An 18,261-nucleotide genomic window follows, 5' to 3' on the forward strand; every position below is an offset into this window, starting at 1 on the left:
TGTCACTCCGTAAAGTCAAATACCAGCAATGAACTTTACTTCTATTGGTACTGTTTTCTTTCTTCTCCCACAGAATATACATAGAAGTTTCTGTAAGCTATTCATTTCTATCATTATGCAGTTTAGGCAGGTATCTCACTCAACTGAGTTTTAATTAACTTGGTTTATTCAGGAAATCTCTTCTTTGTTTCCACTTTGTACCTTTGTATCTAATAAGTGATTTATAGGCCAAATGATTGTTCATTTAAGGCTTAATACACATCTGGGCGCAACATAAATGAAGTGATTTCAACTTATTCTTTCTGTCACTAGAAAACAACAATAAAACTCCTTAAATAATAGTAGAATGAGAATATATTCTGAAACAAGATGGCATTATGTCTGGTTAAAAATTTTAGCAGAGTGTTCTTCTTATCTGGTGTGTATTCCTAATAATTGCAGTGAGGAACAGAAGAATATTTCTTTGAAAATACTTTCAAGATTCTAAACCTTCAGGGATTTAATCTTTCATCATCAAAACTTCATTATACTAAAGATATTAACTTTGTAAAGACTTTGCTATATGAAAGAGTTACCATTCTGACAACCTCGTAACAAAGAACTTTGAAAAACTCACAAGGCTTTCTGATGAAAGCATGTTAAAGCATTTGATGTAGATAAATAACACACATGCATATTCATGTTTAAAGGTAATACAAAGTGATAAGACAGTAGTGAAAACAAATAACTGATTCAAGATAAGATTACTTTGACAGTAGAAAAATAATCTTCAAGATGAAATAAAGTAACATAAAAAAAAAAAAAACAGAAAACAGTAGTTTTTTCTATTAAAGAATCATAGGGTTAATAGCAATACAGCTCCTCTATTTCTAAATTTCTTAATTTCCTCAGACTGTTTGTTTTGTTGTTGTTGTTTTTGGGGGAGAGTGGTCAGAAGGGAGATGTTTGTCCATCTGTTAATATTGTATACAACTTTTACCTGTATTTTATCATCATGATTACCAAGACATTCTTTGAACAGAACTAATTTGCCTTCTATCAAAGTGAAAGATGCTAACGCTTATTGTCATTATTCTCTTGACTCTCTTGTCATCTTGCCCTCTCAAAGGACAGCCTTTTTTATGGTTATCTTAATTACAGTCGAGATGCAGAATCTACATAAACACTCACAGTCAGGATATTTTCAAGAAAGAAGCAACATGTTTTTGTGTTTATAATCAAACTGGACTGCAGATACTCTCATCTGCACATTCTGAAATACAGAACACATACTTCGTCATCTTCCATCAAAAGAAATTGAATTCTGATTGAGTAATCTAAAGTTTCTTCTACTTTCATGTTCTTCTGTACTATATTATTGCCATGTTTTATGATGTAATCTTCAAAATGCTTTAAAAATATTCCCAGTGAGCAGCCCCAAATTCAGCACCTCTCTTGGGAAGCAGTAGATGGAAACTGGAAGGGTCAGTATTGCCATGTGAAGTCTTTAGTTAGAAATTTAGAACCGTGGAATCATTAAGGTTGGAAAGACCAATAGGGTCATCTAGCCCAACTAGTCCAACCATCAACCCATGACTGCTTTAGACCATGCCACTCAGTATGACATCTATTCTTTTCTTGAAAACCTCCAGGAACTGTCTCCGCCATCTCCCTGGGCAACCTATTCCAATGCCTCGCCAATCTTTCAGAGAGATTTTTCCTAATATCCAAACCAAACCTCCCATGGCACAATTTAATGTCGTTCATTACTACTTGTCCTATCAGTGTTAACTGGGAAAACTGGCTGACCTCCAGAGTGCTTTGTCATGGTTGTACATTGTACTCCAGTCCTCTTAGTCAGTCTCATCTGTCCTGGCTAGGTTATAAGTTAATTACTGGTGTAAATAAAACACCTTCTGATGAATTGTAGCAATTTGAAGTAGTCATTGTAATTTTAACCTGATGTTCTTAAAGAATGTCTCCCAGGATAATTTTTTACAAAAGGAATTTGAAGGGAGGCATACAACAGAAGCAATTAGTCCTAACAGGTGAATTAATACAAATCTTCATCTGTTGTGAATTAGTATTTCAGTACTTGTAAATACTGGTGAATTGAAAAATTGAATGGTGTATGTACTGGTCATATACTTTGCTATTACCAGTGATCTTTAAATGCATGGGAAGGAATAAATTACAGTGGCACATTTTGATATTCAACACAAAACTTTTTTTTGTGGGGGTTGAAAATCTATGCCTTGTGTAGCTATCCAGTATGTCATGCAGTCTTTTAAACTATGAGATGTCTCACTGATCTTGGTCCTTAAAAATAATTTTCTTTGTTCAAAATTTGCAGTTGATTCAAACCAATCATTCCTTATAATTTAGCTTTTTACATCTTGCTCAGAAGCCTTAAGAGCAATCCCTGGGCTAGCATGAAAATCAAACAGGTCTTTCTATTCCTGTATATGTGGTATTTGAACTTGTGGGGGTGGGGGAAGACAATACAATGCCATTTTCAAAACTGAGTTATTCATGTGAAACAATTGATGTTTTTCAAACACTTCCTGTTTAAAATTATAAATTATTTAAGAATAAAATAAGAAATTTATAACAACATATTATTTTAGAATAGATGCTATATTGTACGGTGCTAAAACATTTGCACTGAAGAAATATATTTGCTATTGTTGCAAAAGAATGTGCTTGATCAGAAAGGCTAGCTGTTTTAATATCAGTGTATGGGAACTACTGAGTCATGGCCTGAACCTCTGATTAATCACCTGAGGCGAGCCATGAGTCAGCCAGAGGAGCACAGGTGAAGGCAATTCACCTGTGCTGCTGGAAGGGGTGGAGTCAGGCTCCACCCCTCCTAGACCTATTTAAGAGCTGGCTGCCAGTGGGGAAGGATCTCTTCTGGAGATCGCCTCTATTGGTGTTTTGTGGTGAGCCCAGCTGAAGGGTAAGCCTCCCATTTTATTCTCTTTTGTTATCATTGTCCACTTTGCCTACCTCTCTTGATTATATTGTAACATCTTGATATCCATTGATTATACAATCAGAATATCTGTTTTAATATCAGAAAAATCTATGATTTGTTATTGTCCTCTTAGTAGTCTCCATGTTTTGAGGGATGGAGAATTTCTTACTCTCCAGCTTTATATGCAAAACTTACAGATGGTTCATTAAGAAGGACCAGTATCTGTACATGCTTTGCATGTTATTCTTAAATGTAATCATTCTTTAGCTAGTGCCCTGATGTTGATTTAAAATTTTTCATTCTTCCTTTGAATGTTGGAAGGTCATAATGAGATCTCCCTGGAGCCTTCTCTTCTCCAGACTGAACAAGTCCAGCTCCTTCAGCATGTTTTCATAGGAGAGATGCTCCAGTACTGTGGCCTTCTCTGGACTTTCTCCAAAAGCCTGACATATTTCCTGTGTTGGGGGCCCCTGACTTAGATGCAGTTCTCCAGATGCAGCCTCATAAGAGCAGAGTAGAGAGAGAATCACCTCCCTCACTCTGCTGCCATCCCTCTTCTGATGGCCCTGGATACCTTCTGGGCTGCAAGAGCACTGAACTGGCTCATGCTACATTTTTCATCTGCCAGGACCCCTAAGTCCAGATAACCACTGCAGTGTTTTATTTTTGCAGAAGGGAAATAGTTTTCTATATTTGGGAAAGCAAAAGGATGTAAATTAATTCAGGCTGCCAATACATAATTTTATCGTTTACTGCCTCTTTCAGTGAGTCATTTGTTGGACAGTTAAAATTACTCTGTATTTCACAGATGTTAGCACATTGACTCCTTTTCTTCTTGTCATGGCTAAGTGAAGCTGTAGTCTTTGCGCTCCAGATTTACAATTCTTTTCATTAGATATAGGAATTTTAACCAACTGAACTATGGAGTTTTAACACGCTTTTCCTGTATCTTCAGAGTAACTTCAAGTTATAAATTTCAGTGAGAACACATAACATCTCAGTTTTAGTTTGTGATATCTGTTTTTAGTGGGGGGTTTGTTTGTTTGTTGTTAAGTTTAAAATAAATTAGCTCTACCTCATGGCCCATGGATTTGTCAGAACTGCAGCTGATTCACTTTTTAGTTCTTTTAGTGAGGGGGTCTCTCACCGTCTTCACGTATCTAGCTGTCTTGGGAGCATCCTCTTCCTGTTGATGTTGTTTCATACTGTAGGAAAGCCTTCTTACTCTGCTTTTGGCCTGCCAAGTCTGAGATTTTGCTGTGCAACACATGAATTATTTGTCAGTCAGGCAGTCACATGCAGAAACTTCCATGTGTGACCAGTAACTTCCTTTGCTCCCTTAAATATTTTGACCTGTTTTACTCAATCTGTTTCCTAGCTTTGCAGTTGCTATGGGTGCTTCAGACAGACTGGGTGTGGGTACACAGCAGCCCTGCTGTAGGGGCTTCATCCTGTTGCAAACCCTGTGTAGCAAAAATAGGCTGCAGCCCTTCTCACATTTTAGAAAGATAATTTTTACAAATGAACTTCAATTACAGAATACCCATTCCCATACACATGTCCTGTCTAGTACAACTTCTTTTTTTCTTTTTCTTTTTTTTTTTTTTAACATCTCCTGCATCTTTTGTCGTTTCAATGTATAGAAGAAAGTGGCTTAGGTGCCACTTAGAAGGAGTTGTCATAAAACAAGAAAAAAATTTAATTTCTCACTCCTTTCCTGAAAGAATATCCTGACAACATATTAATTAATATATCACTATATTGTGGAGCAACCTGTGACTCAGGCATGCTCCATGTTCTTTTTTGGATGTAACATCAGGAACTATTGATCATATCTAGCATAGGTCCAGATAATTTTTTTTTTTTTAGGAAACTAAAAATAATTTTAGAGAAATAGTAAATATATCTATAAATATACAAAAGGAATAAAATAAAGCACGGATTTTTGAATATGTTTGATACATAATTTTATTCTAATATATTTTTCCTCTTACTCTACAGTTATTGATAATTTCAGATATTTGCCAACTTGATCAACAGTTTCCATTTAATTTGGGGATTAATATATCTGGTTACATGAATTCTAGCTGTTTCTTTTTCTGATGTACTATATTGATTCATCGGTCTGTAGACTCTGAGTCACTATGAAAATGTTCCTGTGTTTCCTTCACTCTTTGTAAAAACTCGTGAATTATCCAGCTGTAACACTTTATCCACTTTTAAAGGTTCAAATATTCAAATTATCAGCTAATTTGTAACCATAAAAAGCATTTTATTGTTCCACTTACCTGCCCTGGGAAAATTTATCCCTATGCTGAGTTACGTGACCTTTAGATTCTTTCACAAATAGTGAAGCAGGTAGTTACTTAATTCAGGCTTTTAGTCAAATCTAGCTCACCAGTCTGTGTGTATTGTTGAGCTCCATTCTGAATTGATTGAACCTGATACCGTTACTGATTTAGGAATGTAAATTTTCAAAAAGAGACTGTACTTAACTGCAGTATAGCAATACTTATAGAAATATACCATCCCATTTCCTACTTACTGTTCTGGGGCTTAACTTAGAATAACTTTTTTTTTTTTAATCAGATACAAAACTGAAAGAGCTTTTGTAACTACAAGTACCAAATGTTTTTGAAAATGAGACTGTTTAAAGTAAGAAATCATTACTTTTCAGCATGTTGTCTTCTCCTAAATTTTAACAGTACTGTTGTCTTTACATATTCTTAGTGATACCGTAATTCTATCTATTAATAAGAGATCACGGAATACACATATCTATCTACTACAAGTACACAACACAACCCTTTGAATACTGCTTTCAGATTGAGACTGGTCGCTTTATTTCAAAAGCTACCAAGTCTCCTCATTGACCAGTGGTGTACTGTGTGAGGTAGAAAACCGGGCTTTCAGTCATTGACAGTGGAATTGAAAATGACTGTGAAACTAGATGGAAGTTTTAATTAATACATCCAAAGATATATCTATATATTTTAATATAATAAGTCTTCTTCCTTACATGCTTGGCTTCAAGAACGGTATGTATGAAGTTCATAGCAGTATATTTCTTACCCAAATAGTGATTGAATCTGATTTGTAAACTGTACTTTTTCCATCTTCAGAAAGTCACAGGCCAAATTCAGATGATTCTGATGAGGTTCCTTGGTATTGAATCGGGTCAATATCTGAAGCATTTTTCTATGAAGCTATAATGTTTATAAACAGAATAAGGTAGGAATTTTGAAGCCAATTTTATCTTTTTGGTTTCCAAGGTTACTTGTTCATTTCAATTTTACTATGGTGCTTATCATCTGTGTAATCTACAAAAGACCTCAGCAGTGGACTGTATTCTGCTTTCTTTAAATATTTTGCAGTAAATATTTCCTCAATTGCATGAAGAGTGGTTATGTGACCAAGATAAGATGGTAGACACTACTATTAGAAAGGTTAAATTATACAGAGACAAATTATACAGAGATTCAAATTTAACTCAGGAGGATAGTGACACAGTTGACTATGCTCCCAGGTGGTAAGGCCTGGTACTTCGCATATTCCAGAAATGCATCCACAAGTAGTGCATGTAAAGATTGTAGCATATTTCCATTTTTGCTGTCAGTAATCATTAACATCTGCTGTATGAGTAGTTTTTGCCTTAAATATCTATATAGATGTCTGTTTTATAGAAAGATATAGAAATATCTGCATAACTAAACCAAATTAATAAACAGCAGCAATAAGAAAAAGGAATATAATAGCAGTTTCTATATAATTGACGTTGTGAGAAACTTTATCATTAAAAAAACACACACAATTCTTACTGTACTTTCATTTTCAAAATCTGTTGATCTTAACATCAACTGCGTACCTTATTTTTGCAAATCCATGTTTTGTTGTCTACTATCAGTGGCAGCATTCCAGCCAAAGCATTTCTAAGTTTGAGCCATACCAATGAAATTTTTCATTAACATTTCAATTCAAATTTCCTGTATCCAATTTGGGTAGTTAATGAATGTCTACATAGTGTAGTAGAATCAAGCTCAGCTGTGCTGCTTATAACAGCACCTGTCCCAAAATATTAATGTTTTCTATGTAATCTCCCTCACATTTCAAGGGGAATAAAGATGTACTCTCCATGTAAATGTAGAAAAAGTGCCATGTTATTTGGCGTGGTAGTATGCTGTGTAATTAAGTGACTTCACAGTTAAAGTGAAATTCATGTCTGTGCAGATAGCTTTAGTATGGATGTGGTTGTTGAAATTTCTTTCTAAGGAAGCTTGTTGTTCTAAGTATTTTCTCTCATTTGCAGTTCTAGACCTTTAAAGTAATAAGGTCATTAATGTCTAGTTGATGAAAGATTGTATAGGCTTACCTTCTGATCAAAATGGATAAGTTTTCCCTTTCAAATATTGTCTGAATGTTTCAAATCTTGGCTGTACATTTATGTACAGCTGTATCCTTTCACATATTTTTGTAGCCCTTATTATCATTATATGCTTCCTGTGAAGTTTCTAAATTACCTGTAAACATGACTTCATTTTCTCCCTTTCTTCCTCTTTCCTCTTTAGGTAGTAAATTTTTAATTAAACTTGCCTTGACATTATAAGGACACTGAATATCTTTGTCATTTACACAACAGATAACAAAGAAATCCAATTTTCTGGCCTCCCACAAATTATCCCTTCAAAGAATACAGCTCTTGCTTCCCATGTTTAAAATAAGCATTACCCTTAGCATAGCAACCACTGTCAATTACTAATCTTTTATTATTTGCTCCAGGGAAAGATTAAAGGAAAAGCTGAAACATAGCTGACAGTTCGGGTATCACATCTGGAGTAAATGAAAAGCATGGCCTGAATCCATCAGGGAAGATTAGGGAAATGTGAGAAAATTACTGATGTCCTTTTGCACATGTATATTCAAACTCATTCAAAAATTGAGGTATCTAACTTTTGTCAGATCTTCTCTATTGCTTATTTCACTTAGGAGTAATATAGTAGATGGTAAAGTTAAGGAGGAAAATGTGCTCTCATCACTGATACAATTGCAGTAATTTGCTTTACTGTGTGTCTCGAGAGACCTGAACATGCCAACAGTGCATAAACTGCTCCGACTACTAGCTACACTCAACAAGGGGAAAGGTTTGAGGGGATGCTTGCTCTTTGTCCCTAAGAAATTTCATTAAATTAATTATGAATAATTGGTGATAAGAGAACAATTTGTACAGTTTACTTATAGAATCTGGTTAAAAGGTGTCAAATTTCTATGAAGATTGAAGAGCATTTCATAGCATATTAGAAGTGAAATATAAATCCCATTTCAGAATATGGTGATGGAAAAATCAACTTTTGGAACAGTAATTTTTCAGAATATGACATAAAAGGTAGCTGAGTTTGTGCCTGCATATCTTTTAATATGGTGGGACAATAATCTTGATCTTAATTCGGATGCAACTGCAACATTAGAATACAAAGAAGTAATTCTTTGAAAGGAATTGTTGTTATATAAAATAATATCTAGTGGATGAAAAACTAAATGCTTACTATCAGACTTCAGATCTTTAATCTTATTAAATTGACCCTTTTTCTTTAATGACTTAAATGGTAGGCTTACCTCCTACAGTAAATGTAGCAATATAACCCTTCTATTGAGTGAACAGGACAGTACTTCCAAAAAAAATATAGCCTCTATCTACACTAGTTTCTCAAATTTTCTTCCATGAGTAGAAAGCTGGAAGCAACAGAACTTAATTTCCATTCCTTTACTCTCTTTCCTACCACTCAAGGCCTATCAGTATGCTTAATTTCATTTCACTTTGATAGACGAAGTGACAATAATATTCAGTTTTTCATTTAAAAACTTGTATTTTTAAATATTTCCTTCAGATAAAGCTAAACTATATTATGTAAAAATGTTTGCATGAATTAAGGTCATAAGAGACTTAATGCTATACTAAAACATATAAAAATATGAATCATTAATAAAATTCTGTATAGATTTTCAGTTTGGAAAGCTGGAAGCAGTTATTTTAAATTTATTCTGACAATACTGGGATGTTTGCACATCAGTGGCACAATATATGAAGCATGCAATCCTGCTTTTGGATTTTTATAGTCCTTCCAGGGCTGTGGATATGCTGGGTGGGGTAGACAAAACCAAAAATACTAAAGGAAAACAAATAAATATACAGATACATCTTGAACTACAAATAAGATGTAATTAGCTCCTTTGTGGTGTATAGGAGTAGTAGAAAATAATCCTTTCATTTCAGATGTAGTGTGCTTTAGATAATAAGCTTAAGTATTTTAGGTTATCTCCCTATTTAATAAAGTGTTCAAATGGCATAACTTCAGTTGTGCTCACAAAGGGACATATTAATTCAGCAGCATATCATCTTTCAGTCTAAGCATTGTAACTGACTAGGAATGAAAACCGTATGAAAGAAACTTTGATCTTTGCAGATTCAGAGTTAAGAAACTCCCCAAATGGATTTAGCTTCTTCATGAAAGCTTTCCTTTCTGACTTTTTTCCAGGAAGTTTAAGGAACCCTAAGATGATAATAAGACCTGGAGATTGTATCTGTCAAAGATAAACGTATAGCAGAAACCCTGTAACAGCTTCAACTCAGAAGTTACTTTAACAGGCTTTAACATCAGAAATCGTTATGTTCTTTGATTTCTTCGTAATAAGAGGATGCTCTATTTCAGCTATTTATGATGCTTAGGATTTTAGTAATTTTTTATTTTTTGACTGGGCAGTATTTTTATTACTGTTCTTATTTTGGACTTTTTAGTTCATGCTTCTTAATTCTTTCAGAAATGTCTTTATCTCACAGGGACATTGTGTATCTTTAAAACTGCCTCCTACTGTTTCTTGAACTTTTCTAGTAGTCAAGTCTGAATTTCACAGTAAAGTAAAGCTACAAAACTAGTCTCTATTATCTTGAAGTCTCAGGAGGTCCTAATACAAGAATTCTTAGTGATGTTTCAGTTTTCTTGATCCTGACCTTAACATGAAGATGACAGATACAATACTTAAAAAGAACTGTACAACAGGGTGCAGAAATTGATTAATTTTGATATTAAGAAAGGCCTATTTCCTTAAGGAAGGCTGCTATACAAAAGGATTGAGCACAAATATTAGGAGACTTGCCTTCAGATCATACGTTTTCAAAAAGAATATACGTACCCTGGATTTATTTGAGTCCAGATTGTTCGCTAGGGCTGCCAAACCCACAGAAAACAGGAACTACTGTGCTAATACCAGTGTGATCCTTTTACAGTAAACACTTAGTTGCCGACATGAACCATAAATTTGGTAGTTAATCTTTTTCAAAGTTAAGATTAATTTCGTAAAATTTTGGTTAGATCTTAGTATTATGCCCTATTCTAGCTTTAGTTATGAAATCCATATCATAAAAAGAAAAAAATGGAGTAATTTAAAGGAATCAGCACAATAATTTATAAACAACAAATCTTAATTGCTGGTTAAAAAAAAAAAAAAGACTTGAGTTTTGTAAGTTTTCTGTCCAACCGATATGATTCTTGGAAATTTAGTGATTTTTATTTAATTTTAAATTATTTCCAAGATGCAAAGAACCATTTTTATGTTGTAGTACTGCAATCATGATGCATGTAGGTTGCTCTGGAAGTAATTCCTCCTTTTTATTTCTGTGGAAATTACAACAGATATAAAAAAACACAATAACACAATTTGATAGACCGAATTCTCAGCTACAAAACACTACTTTATGTAGTCACCATCATTAGCTATGCATTTTTGACAGCAATAAATAAGCCTGCATGCCACACATAAAAATCTGCACCAGTGGAGGTATCCTGCTATCACTATTGCTGAAATGCACCAACCACCGCCTTGCTGTGCTCACACCTGCTGTTTGATCTCCAGAAACGTTCAGCAAATGTTGATGACTAACAACGACAAGCTTTTCCTTGGGGAGGCGTTCAGTGACACACTTTTGCTTCAGATATACTTCCCCATCAGACACCATTCTGTCAGACTGCCCCTCTGCTGCCATCTGTTGCATGGCAAAAAAATGTAATGGAATATTTGCGGGAAGGTTCAATCTCTACTGCCATACCATCAACATCTGCCTTTCACATCATGGACCAACCTAACAAAATAGGAGGCATATATTAGATAGTGATATGTATCTAATATTACATTTCATACAAAGCAGAATTAGTAGCACTGTAATCCGTCAAAGTTTAGTTGGTTATTGAATTATACTATGAAATACCTTGAAGAGACCAATACAGTTTGACTGGAGATTATGGAAGAAAAGGTGTAATGATGTAAGGGGTAATATATGCTCATAGGTAGACTCTTTCCATTTTCTTATAGTTATAGTGTTTTCTAATTATCCCAGTACGCAATCTTGAACATACCTTAAGCTTTCATTCTAGTCTTCCAAATACTGTGTTTACTAATACATATGGGATAAACTCATATTAAGACAAAGAACAATTTTCTTCATATCATCTCTCTTTTTTTTTTTTTTTAGTTATCTTACAGAAAAGTTTGGCTTCCATTTATAACAATCTCACTCTTTTCCCAGTAAATGTGGACTTTTCATTTTCATCTTCATAGAAAGCAGACCAATGTGATTCCTTGTGGATTATCCGCATTTAAAGCAGTTGTATCTGAAAAACCTGTGTTTTCCAAATTCAGAATTTCTTAATTTAAATATTTTGGAAATTAATTTCAGAAGTCTTATGGGAAGCCTTCCAAACTGCACTATCTCTTAGGCATGTTGAATGCCTGAAAGTTGGCAGAATAATGATTTATTCACTTCTCAGAATCAGATTCAGGGCAGATCTTCAAGGAGTGCAGACTGATCCCAGGTCAGCTGTTTTATTGTAAAATGTACATTTTGAAATGAGTTGATAATTAATCACTCAGCATTTATCTGTCAAATTTAAATAACTACCCACAATTTATTTCTGTTAAAGGAGACATCAGCACTTCATGATTTCTTTGCTATAAAATGTTTTCTGAATATCGTACAGCAGAATATGATGAATAGAAAAATTATAATGATTCAGCAAATATTTTTCTTTTGTCTTCCAGAATGCTTTTCTTTCCTGATTCTATTTCCCTAAAGCTTAATTTCTTATTAGGTAGTGTCTGATTCCATTCTGAATGTTTGGAAGGCTGACATCTGCTGTCCTTATCCCAGCATTTCCATAATGCTTATTATTTCACATTCAATAGCTGATGCTAAAATGGACTTCCATCCCCTGTCCTAGTGCCAGAACCCTCAGCTACACATGGATTATCCCTCAGTGCATTACAATGGAAGGAACAGTTGACTTCTGTGAGATACAGTGAAGAACAATGGTCTTCTGGATCCTTTTAAAATCCCACTAAGAATGGTTTCACTTGTAGTTTTCTAATTTCATAATTTTATTCTCTTCAACCAAAATTAAGTGCATTCATTTTTTAATATTTGTTGTGCTTTGTGCTGTTAGTCTTGCCAGAAATGGCAGTCAAATTGCTGTGGTAGAAGCTTTACCTGACTGAGGAATTTTTGCCTTCTAGGAAATACAGCAGATGTTCATCTTGTCCTTCATTCTTCCACTCAGAAGCATTTTGTCAGACAGATTCTTCGAATCCTCTCTGAATCCTCAATTGTTCTCCAGGGCAGTTTGTCATGAGAAGCTCCAAGCAGGAGCCATTTAGTAATTCTTAGACCTAGTGCCTAACTCTCCCTGCCTGAAAGAGCTTCTTAAAGACTCAAATTTCCTTTGGCTTTAGTGAAATGTTATGACAGCTTTGCAAACAGAGTGCATGGCTTTTATTCTCAAAGAAGGGAAGTAAAAGTTTCTGTTAAAAAGTATCTAATTAGTTTTGTTTCTCAAAAAAGAAAAGGACACATTTTATGTTCTGCCTGAGGGAGTCATGCTTCTCCTTTCTAGATTGTCTATTTTCTTCTCTGGGCCTGGGCTTATAGTTTTAAAGGGTTCTCAAAAACAGTGACAGTGAAACAGAGGAGGCAATAGCCAAAGTCAGAGATGTTAAGATAACACATTTCACTGCTTACTCACTTCTGTTTTCATTTGCATTGGTGTCAGATTCATTAAGGATTATTTTCATGGAGCTAAGGCTTAATAAGTAAATATTGGTGCTTTATTAATAATAATAGTACTTATTAATAGCTAAGTAATAGTAAATAAGTAAATAATAGTAAATAGTGGTTTTCTCTCTGAGAAAATCAAGACCAACTATGCCAAAATCGCTGGACAAAGAAAGACAAAATTCAAAAAGAAGAGGCAGGCAAAGGGGATGTGAAAAAACAAAGCTATCCAAGAATACTCTAGGATTAATTTGCCTTCAAATTTCTGTAGCACTGTGCTCTGCTTCCTATATCACTCGTTAACACTTGTTAATCACACTTCTACTGTGATTTCTCAATGTATGAGTGACATCTTTTTCCCAGAGCAGGTTGCGGTTTGCATTTACAAGGCTCCAGTGAGTGCATTACTACACATACAAAAGCATTGCTACAACTTGCGCTCGGAGAAGGATTGAAGGCTAGTTTGTGATCTTAATCTGTGAGCTCAATCTGATTTTAATCTGTGAAAAGTGAAGGAAGCTTTCATGATATACTTGGTCTTTGGAAGAAATTTGACAGAAAGTCTGTTCAGTCAGTCTTTGATTTCAGAATGATTTCAGCCTTGTGTAACCCTTCACAAAACTCATTTGTATGGATGGAGCTCCACTGGCCTTATCCTGGAGGGACACTGTCCTGGATTTGAGCCAGATTTCAGACAAAGCCAGCTTGGGTATCTAACTGGTGAGACTTGGCATGGTTGGTCTGGTGAAATTATTACTGACAAATTCCTTTAGGATCTAGCTGTGAACACAACATGAAGTGTTCAACACCTATTACCACAGGCTACCTTATAATTCAAGCCTAGTGACTTTTTGATAAAAATCTTTCATTTCTTATAATCTCTAATCAAAATTTCTGTGTTATGTTCAGTGCGTATCATTTTTTCAGGTATTCTTTCTTCATAATCATCAAAGCATTATCTCTCCTGGAAGTAACTACTGTCAAAACTTCAGCTCTTTTTGATGGTACTGGCAGTTTGCAGAGTAAGAACTTTTGCATCTTCCTAATGTCTTGCTCACATCCTGTACAGCTTTATCTTTAGTGGGTCTCTTTAACTATTCTACTTCTGAATTTTCTTCTGTCTAATTTACTTCTGATATAAGTTTGCTGCTTATCAGCAGGTAATTTTCAGACAGTATCATACAGGTCATCTTCCTTCAGTGTCTGAAATACCACAGGCCAGTAGAGGCTTTTGTTTAGTAATAACATCAGTTTCAAGTAAGCAATTCCAGAGTTTTTAAGATGTGTACAATTCTGTGTATTTTGAAGAATAACTGATATGTGTCTGAAATCTGTTTGTTTGTTGTTTTTTTGTTTTGGTAGCTTGTTAGTTTGTGTGTATGTTTTTATTCATTTGTTGTAGACATGTACTTACCAGTTTTTATCTGACACTCCTCTCAATTTTAGGAACAAATAACCTATAGTGTATCAGAAAAAAAAGAGACTACCTCATATCTAATACCCTTTACAACATGTTTCCTGCTAATTAATTACTGAAATACTTTTGGGAACCTTAATTATGTAAATAATGATAAAATAAGCTCAATTGGTTGGAATGTTTTTCTAATCATATTTCTTTAATAGGAGCTTTTTGAATCTGATGGCATGATTGTAAAAGTTTGAAAGATAAAAAGCGTTCTCTTATTCAACTTAAAGTCATTTCAAGTTTGATAAAAACACATGAAAATAAAATGCTCAGTGAATTTGAATTTGAAATGCTCAGAATTTTGTAATATCTCATAGCTTAAAATTATTTTAGTAATCAAATTACTTATTTGATTTGATAGCTTATTTTTCCTGTTGTGAGAATCCACCTATGAAGAGTACAGCTCTATGCTAGTGAATTAAGTGTGGACAAATGAGTCTTGTTCTGTAAATTCAATATGCGTCATGGAACGGCACCCCCAATTTATGCATATCTTAACTCTCAACCTTGAGCATCAAACCTGCTTTGCTGTCATTCTTTAGGCGATTAATATTCATGATATGGCTTTTAACTTGGATGAGTTACAGTTGTTTTATTGTTTAAAAGAATTAATTGCATATACTGGAGTTTCCTATATTTATACCTGTCATGGTTCTATGTTTTTTGTTTTTTTTTTTTGTTTTTTTGTTTTTGGGTTTCAGTATTCCACATCAAAACATCATGTAGTGTATGGGGCATTAAAGTGTCACTGCCCCAATTCCAAGTACCTATCCCTGTACATTACAACAGTCACGGGATCTGGCCCTTCCGGGTGGGGGGGCGCTCTCTTGCTGCCTTGCAGTGGGTGCTGGAGGGTGCTTTCCTAGCCGTTCCAAGCTTTTCAGTTTTGACTCGATCCCGGGAACTCTCTCTCTCTCATCTTGTCTGATTTATTAATCCCAATTTCAGTTAAATTGTATTATATTTTGTTATCTTGTATTCCAGTATTATAGTAAAATAAGTTTTCCTCCATAGATTGTTGCCGCTGCTCTTTTCCTCCCTTCCTTCCTTCCCATTTTTGTGGGACTGGGGTGGGGGGGGGAGGGCAGAGGCCTGTCGCCCCTGTCACGGACATAGATTGATCTGATCAACTCCGTGACAGATTTTTGGCGCCCAACGTGGGGCACAACTGCTTTTTAGCTTTTAGAACGAATCTTTTTTTCTCTCTGATCTTAGAGAGCTTCGTTAGGGAGCATTATCAGTAGTTCAGGTTTCTGTGCTGGAAAACCTGACCATAGAATTAATGTTTGTATAATGCAGATACAAATATTAAACAAAGATTTTTTGTTTGTTTATACTTTGAGAATAGCTGTAGTAGAGAGCATCATTCAGGGGAAAAAATAAATAATTTAGTTTCCCTACTGTTAGCTTGTTACCTTGAAGGAAGTGCTATTTTAATTATAAAATATTACCACAGAAAACTAAAGCACATCATTAGATAATAATGTGAATTCTATGCTTTACAGGAGTACTGTTAATCACAGAAAGAGTATTATATATCATATACTTAACTGTAGGCCAATCCTGCCAGTGCAATCCTGCTGCATAATTTTCCTTTAGGAGAGATGAAGAAACTTCAAAATTGGTTACATCTCAGGCCTGAAACTCTGATCTATTTTCCCATGGAACCTGTTCATTTTTTGACTGAAGGAAGTTTGAAAATTTATTCCACACGGTGTAAACCTAAGTAACCCTTTAATGAGAGGATTTTACAGGCAGATGTGAACAGTAGTGATGAGACCCCCTCTAGTAATGCTTTTTTAATGGAAAGGAAGACATAGGAAGCATCAAAGAAGCAGGAGCAGTGCTTCTGCACGTGATTGACCTTGATTTTTTGGAAGCAGAAATTGATTTTCCTACCTTTTCAAACTACACTAAGAACTTGAGCACGTAATTTCCTCCTCTCCCTCTGATTAGAAACTGAAATATAATCAGAAATATATATATATATATGTCTTTTTATGGCAGAAATTTACCTATCTTTCTGAAGAGTTCACTCTCAAAGCTAACAGTGTGGGATGTGAACAAAATAGGAGGTATTTCCTACTGTACCATTCATAGGCTTGTTTTTCAGTTCTTGTAAAGTGGCCTGTTAGTAATATCAGAGAGAAATTAATACAATAGATTTCTTGGATTCAAGTGGCTTAGCAGAATTACATTTTGAATGGGTGTTTGGATGTATGTGTTTAACCTTTCTCTTAACAATTTATCTAAGAACATATCCATAACACTCCTTTTACTGATATTAAAAGCTGAGTGATAATAAATACAGATTCTTTTTCATAGGAAAACAGTATGTTGGCAAATAAAGAGAAGGCAAGAAGGACGTGCCTAAATCTGGAGGTTGACATGAATGTGGAAGAAACCTTTACAAAGATTTTGGGAAGAAGTATAGAAAAAATGTAAGCACCTGTATAAGCACATTATTTTAGAGGATATTGTAAAGGATGAAATCAATATCTGCACAAACACAGTTTGATGGGGAAGAGCAACATGGCGTTTCTAAAGTGGAGTCCTGCGTTGGCAGCCATCTGGGGTTCTCTGCAAGCACAGAAATAAAGGCAACCTGTTTTCTCATAGTTGCTATTATTTCCAAGAGAATTTCAACATTTGGTGGTAAAGGAAGTAAGAAAACCGTTGAAATAAAAAGAATGTCCTGCCATAGACCAATAAGTGGCTAGAAGAAAGTTGAAGTCAACAGCCAGCTCTTGTAATTGAGATCACAAGTGCAGATTTGTAAGGGTCTCACTCAGGAAATGTGTTGTTTGTGGAATATGAAGTAACCACTGGAAACAAAGGAGCCAAGTATTCCACTCAGTTTTTGTATGAAAGTTGCTTCTTGAATGTTTGTGTGCAGAAATGTGATGTGAGAAGTAACTGTGCAACATTTTCTTTATATATTGCATGCTTGATGATATCCAGTGTCTTGCTTGTTGAAATAATATACGTAAGTTATAATATAAAATATCCATACAAACACTGTATATTCATATAACATACGTTAAGAGAAAGGCTTATTGACTTTGAGCTTTGCAATGAAAGAAATATTTAAGCTTTAGGATTTTTGCCACTTAACATCAAGGCCAGTGGAGAGGATATCCTTTATATATGAGTGCACAGAAACACTGGTAGGGCAAATATGATGTGGATTTATGTTGCAGCTTGACAAGGTCATTTAATTTAAAAAGTGTATTTTTTATGTGTTAGGAAAAGTTGTGCAATACAAATCATTGCTTTCTTGTATATGGAGATTAAGCTAATGTTTCCAATTGCTGCTTAAGCTTGTTTTTCAGATCTATCTCTGCTACAAAGCAGGTATATTTCTGAGCAGGAAATTTCAGTTGTGTGGGAAAAGATGCGTGCAATACTTTCTTGATACTTTATTTAAGACAGGAGACAACAGTTAATTATAAATAAGAAGTCTAAGTTTGGTATCAAATCTTAAAGAAATGAAATGATGGGCTGCATTAAATGTATCCTAAATAAAAGAGATTGTCACCATTTCTGTGCACTTGTTTGCACAGTGCAATGTTGTGACATTACTCAGAAATCTAATCAACTATAACTTTGAAATATAAATCTATTTAATTGCTTACCATAATACAAGTGAGGCCTTAGGAAATAAAAAACGGTATCTTATCTACCAAAGTGTATTAAGCAATTCTGCTTTTGTTGAGACTAGTTATTTTTAGATACGTGCTTACAATA

At 34.6% G+C, this 18,261-nt stretch overlaps 1 long non-coding RNA gene across 7 annotated transcripts in view; it reads left to right on the top strand.

The window, feature by feature from the left end:
• Positions 1-18,261, top strand: part of LOC125699871 (uncharacterized) — a 46,455-nt gene that overhangs the window by 17,842 nt on the left and 10,352 nt on the right. For 6 of the 7 annotated variants that reach the window (XR_007379717.1, XR_007379718.1, XR_007379713.1 and 3 more), the window contains 2 exons: positions 6,079-6,187; positions 12,515-14,797. This is a non-coding gene — a long non-coding RNA (uncharacterized LOC125699871). Of the gene's footprint in view, positions 1-6,078; positions 6,188-12,514; positions 14,798-16,839; positions 16,956-18,261 lie in introns of those variants that run through there. The other variant, XR_007379712.1, reaches the window with a different exon arrangement.

This window comes from Lagopus muta, chromosome 13, assembly GCF_023343835.1.
Source record: "Lagopus muta isolate bLagMut1 chromosome 13, bLagMut1 primary, whole genome shotgun sequence".
NCBI lineage: Eukaryota > Metazoa > Chordata > Aves > Galliformes > Phasianidae > Lagopus > Lagopus muta.